The sequence below is a fragment of the Adiantum capillus-veneris genome, chromosome 17 (assembly GCF_014529385.1).
Source record: "Adiantum capillus-veneris isolate H3 chromosome 17, ASM1452938v2, whole genome shotgun sequence".
Taxonomy (NCBI): Eukaryota; Viridiplantae; Streptophyta; class Polypodiopsida; order Polypodiales; family Pteridaceae; genus Adiantum; species Adiantum capillus-veneris.
This window is the reverse complement of record NC_140947.1, coordinates 147,405,201-147,410,729: the sequence shown is the minus strand read 5'-3', so window position 1 is coordinate 147,410,729 and position 5,529 is coordinate 147,405,201. Positions and strand designations below refer to the sequence as shown.

General features: G+C 43.2%; 1 pseudogene; it reads left to right on the top strand.

Annotated features, from left to right (window-relative positions):
- Positions 1–1,691: 1,691 nt before the first annotated feature.
- On the top strand, positions 1,692–4,587 carry LOC147438288 (uncharacterized; annotated as a pseudogene).
- Positions 4,588–5,529: the final 942 nt, after the last annotated feature.

Sequence of the window (5,529 nt, the reverse complement as noted above, 5' to 3'; positions counted from 1 at the left end):
GCGTATGATGTCTAAAGTTGCAGATTTCCAGTTTTTTAGCACAGAACTCTTCCAATAGCTCTTTTAAGTGCTTAGCAACAATCAGTTACGCAGAAAATTTTTCTGAACTTTGTTTATTGCATATTTCACTACCAAAGTGACTTTTTTCAGTGATCTAACATGCAATCAAACACATCAAGCAAATAGAACACCAATTGATAGCTCTAGATCAGGATCAAATCAGGCCCTACCTAAGCTACTTCTAATCATAAAATGGATTTTTTGCAATTGAAAATATAAAGAGATTTACTACCACACAAGGAGTAGCAAATGCTTTTTATGTCAACAACCACTTAAACACCATGAAAAACAATCTGATCTAAGCTAAACTAAAAATACTGTCAACACGGAAGACCCAGGAATACACCACTTCCTAGTATCTCTCGAGACCTTCGGAGTCCACCACTCCTAGATCTTTTCTAACTAAAGTATACAAAGTAGTTTATACGACTCACCTCGTAGGATTAGTCTAAGGTCACCTACTTAGGGCTCTCGTCCCCGGCAGCGGCGCCAAATGTTATGGCGGTTACGCCGCTAGCGGAAGCTAAATAGCGAGAACTCAACCAACAACAGAATTTGTCAGACGAGGACGGAGCTTGACCCGCAGGCGCATGGAAACAACTAGGTGGGTGTCAAATCACCTACTCGACCTTCTAATGACAATCACTACTAAGGAAATCAAATCTAAGTTCTAAAACACGCAAGTGACTGAATTCCGTACTACGAACGAATGCTATACGAAACAGGATCTAGAATCATCGAATCGATCTCAAACTCAAGGGGAAGTCTATACACTAGGTAAGAACAACACCCTAAAGACTTGAACTGCAAAATCAACCTATAACCACTCCGTGCGGTAAACGCGTATGAAGACAGGCCGAAAAATACAGGTGACCAAAACTTGACCCCGATGGTACGAATGTGTAGCTCTACTCGTTGTGGTTCTATAGATATGCTGCACGCTCTATTCCGACACACGAGTTGGAAGAAAACTCACACCGAAGCTCGTAGGAACTTACCACACATAGAAGCCGATAACGCGCACTCTTGGTATCAGTGCGTAGCTCTCGCCGTTGCTAGCACAATGGCGGTGTCGCTTCTCCAATGGTGGCTCCGTAGCTCGCGTAGCAAGGAGATAAGACTCTCTCTCTCTCTCTCTCTCTCTCTCTCTCAGACACAGTCACGGCGCTCAAAACTCACTTTGATTAATAATTGAATCCTTTTAGGTTACAAAACTTTGGCTTATATACCTCAGCCTTGGAGGTGAGAACATCTCTAATTATTTACATCAGCAGGTGAAATTACGTCGGGATTACAGGCTGGAAACTCAATTGAGTCCCATTACTTAATGAATGGCTCAAATCAAAATTAATGTCGCAAAGACATTTATTACAATCAATGGTTACAAAATGATGGGTGTGAGCAAAAATGCGGGTGTGATCCTCTGCTGGCTCAACACACCACTACAATCTGCCGACATACTGTTGCTTTCTTTTGATGAAGAGAAAGAAGACTTTCACTTTGACCTCACCAACAAAACACCCAAAGATGGAGTGATCGACCTAGACTCCCCACTACAAGAGGGATGTAAGAAGGACCGGGCTCCGATTGGTGATTCCTTTAGCATAGCGAAGCTAGCGTTACATCCCACTATGAGATCTCCAAAGCTAAAGACCTTGATCACATCATCAGAATGGGAGTGGGTGGAAGAAATTCCATCAAGCTACAATGGAAACATGGTGTTTGAATTTCCACCACAGTCAAATATTGAGATATCAGCTATGGATGGAATGGAGCAATCAGTGGATGGTCATGTGTGGACGAAACCAACTACCACACGCATCACATTTCCAGGAACTATAAGGAAAAGCTATTGCGGAGGTGATTTCGAATGTGTGTTTACAGAGTGTTCGCAAGTGTTATCTATAGGAATACCCAACCAGTCATCTTGGACAGGTATTCCTTATTCTTTTGTTTTATGTACAAGGGAAGAGTGACAAAATCACAATTGTAGGCATGGAATTATAGGTAAACTAATTGAGAGACCAATGCTAAATGGTGACTTGAAAAAGTATGGAACCTTGAAGTGCTTTTATTGTCAACATGTGCCTGCTATTTGAAAAACCTGAGACTGCCAAATTTACTACATAATGCCAACCGACAAACGCTATTCTCGAGCAATGGTGCACCAAGGCTTCCATGACCATGATGTCAAACTAGGGTCATCCAAAAGTACCATTGCAAGGGTGAAGTCTTTGGTGGCTGAGGCCGTTGATTCGCTTGGCATCCAAGCTGGGCCGAGAAAAATCCAAATGGAGGTGGTTAAGGTTATGTCCCAATCCATCCTTCAACTTTCTTCAGGTGAATGCACGTCGCTTGGACAAGTAGAGTTGTTAGTTCTACTCTAAGAAATATTTCCTCTTGTTAAAAGCCAAAGGTATGGGAAATGCATTTAATATTCATTTTAAACTTAAAGTCCTATATATTTCTAAACTTTCATCATGTACTCCACTGAATTAAGAATTGGGTGCATAAATTTTGTGGGGAGTGGAGTGCTCGTGGGAGGAGTCATTGATAATTGACTTAAAGAGACGGTTGACATTTTTGTTTATCCATGACATGCCTTTTCCAGGTCAATCTAATAGAGAGGAGGATAGATGTTTTGTGTTCAAGATGTCGACAACCGCCGGTCCTGGCTCAGGCATAGATCTTGTCAATAGAATGCGAAGAAATGGAAATGGAGATCTAAAAAGAGCGTGGTTTTTCTTTGATCACGTTTGACGGGTAGAAGGATGGACAACCATGGCAGCACATGTTTACGATCTGAGGCAAGTTTATATTTTATGTTCAATACTAAACACATATTGACACATACTTCAATGTTAATGTGGCTTTGTGCTGATGTTCAGTGTCCAAGAATTAATGACAACTGCCATATGTGAGATGAAAGAAGAGGACACTATAGCCCAGATGATATTTTGGCAACAAATGATCAATGTGCTAGAGCAGAGTGGGGCACCCCCGCCAGATTTTGTGGCTTTATGGCAGATGAAACCCAAGCAAACTGGAATATGTGCGCACAGTTCTCAATGGAGGTCCGGATATGGTGAAAGGTAGGGAGAGATCTTGCCTTTTCCATTGGGAACAAAGTCTAGGGATCCACACCACAAAATATGTGCTCAATGCATTTCAAGATGAGCACAAGCGATTGTGTCGAATGTGGCGATGCACGCAAAGCAGTGAAGATGCAGAGGCCCAATATCGGTTCATTCGAGCTTGGTGGGAAACAAGAAAGGTGGTAGATGGGAATCTAGGCCCAATGGAGTGCTGGTTGAGTTGGTGGCATGTGAGGTACCCTCATTGGAGGAAGGAAATTGTTGGTGTAAGTTTTCAAATTTATTCTATAACAGGTTGTAGGATGTCCATTTAATTAAACCCTTCATGATATCAATGAAATATATTTATTTCTTGTTTTGTAGGCTCTAGATGACTATTGCATCGAGGTCGTCCCTCGAACAAATCTCTCAGAGTCACGTCACGCTTCATGGTTAGCAGGTGAAGGTCACAAGCCCAAAATTTCTTTGTACGATGCAACAATTTTGAATATTGGGAACACTCTTCTTCAACAATCCAAAAGAATGGCATATATAGAGGGTAAGTATATAGGAAGCGGACCAAGCATAAGCAAGATGAGAGATAGGTAGCTTCATGACAATTTCACACACCTACTCCATCACAGACTAGCCGTGTTGTGAATGATGCAATTGGAGGAACTGGTCTTCCAAAGGTGCCTGAGTTTTTTGGAGACCGGGTTACAATGACAAGGCGACGCAAGACATTCGGCAATGTTATAGGCGAGGAGGAAAATAGTTCACACAAGCCAGAGTATGTCACTCAAAATGTTGCTCGACAAAGAAAGGCTCGAAAGTTGTCATTTGGAGATGCATCACAGGTAACCCAAGATCACTATATGGACGAGGAGAATGACGGGTGACAATTAGGGCCATCGAGGTTGACATAAATGACACCATGTGGGCAATCCACAGGTGCAAACCGGGGTCTAAGTTCACTTGCCAAGGAAAAATCAAAGGAGGAAAGTGCAAGAAAAAGGTGAATTTATGCACAGAGGGAACAATGGCACCAAGGTTTTGAGGGAAACGCAATTGGGAGGGGTGTAACAATGAGACATGGGTATGGTTTTGTAATGACAATGCCAAACATGTGTGGGATGTATGTCCATATATTGTGATGCGGCCTCCAAGACCTCCACTTGAGTGGCCAGTGGCACTGGGCATGAACTTAACAGCGCTAGAAGTAAAGTCTTTGCAGCTAGCGGGGTTTCATATCGCAACAGAAACTATGGAAGTGCAAGGGCAAAGACATGCGGGTAGGTATAGGACAGATGTTTCTGAAGAGGCATAAAAAAGGATCGACAGTGCTCTAGGACTAGAAATGGTCATCGAACAAGTGGAAATGGTAAAGATCAATAAGCATGAAGTCTTCATTGCAGAAACACCAAACTCAAAGTTACGTGGTGAGAAATATTGAGTCACAATAGCTAGGAATCCTAGTTGTACTTGCAGAGACTTCCAAAAGAGGTTAGGGAAAGGAATGACCTATGTGGCTTGCAAACACTTGTATTATATCTACTTGAGAGTGTTTGGAATGGACATAAACCACAACATGTTCATTCATCAGTCTAGTCTGGCTGATAACGAGCTCAAAACTTTACTGAGTGCAAAAAGACTGATGTAATAATCTAGCATTTGTTGGGCTATCACATTTACCTTGAGTTGTGCAAATGATGATATTGTTTTGATCAACAAAGTGAATTCTATCATTGTTGTCTTTTGATATGCAATTAGGGAATGTGTGTGTGTGTGTGTGTGTGTGTGAGAGAGAGAGAGAGAGAGAGAGAGAGAGAGAGAGAGAGAGAGAGAGAGAGAGAGAGAGAGAGAGAGGGGTGGGGGAGGGGGTAGAGATAGACAAGTGAGAGAGAAAGAGAGACAAAATCATCAAAATAAAGAGAGAGAGATAGGATGAGAGAGAGAGAGAGAGAGAGAGAGAGAGAGAGAGAGAGAGAGAGAGAGAGAGTGGGTCTGGGGGGAGGGGGTAGAGACATACAAGTGAGAGTGTGGGTGTGGGGGGAGGGGGTTGAGACAGACACGTGAGAGAGAAAGAGAGACAAAATCAGCAAGAGAGAGAGAGAGAGAGAGAGAGAGAGAGAGAGAGAGAGAGAGAGAGAGAGAGAGAGAGAGAGAGAGAGAGAGGTCCTTGAGTAGCCCACTGGAAGGAAGAGTGGGAGGCGAACCGGCGGCAATGGGCGGTGGTGGTAGGAGGAGGAGTGGCAGATGGTGGTAGTGAGCTAAGACCACCAACCACCGGTGGTGGGCTAGGGTGTTGGTGGTCATGGGTGGTAAGGGGCGGCAATGGGAGGTAGAGGTGGTGGGGAAAAAAAAAACAAAAACTCGCTGCATTGAGCTCGCTCCA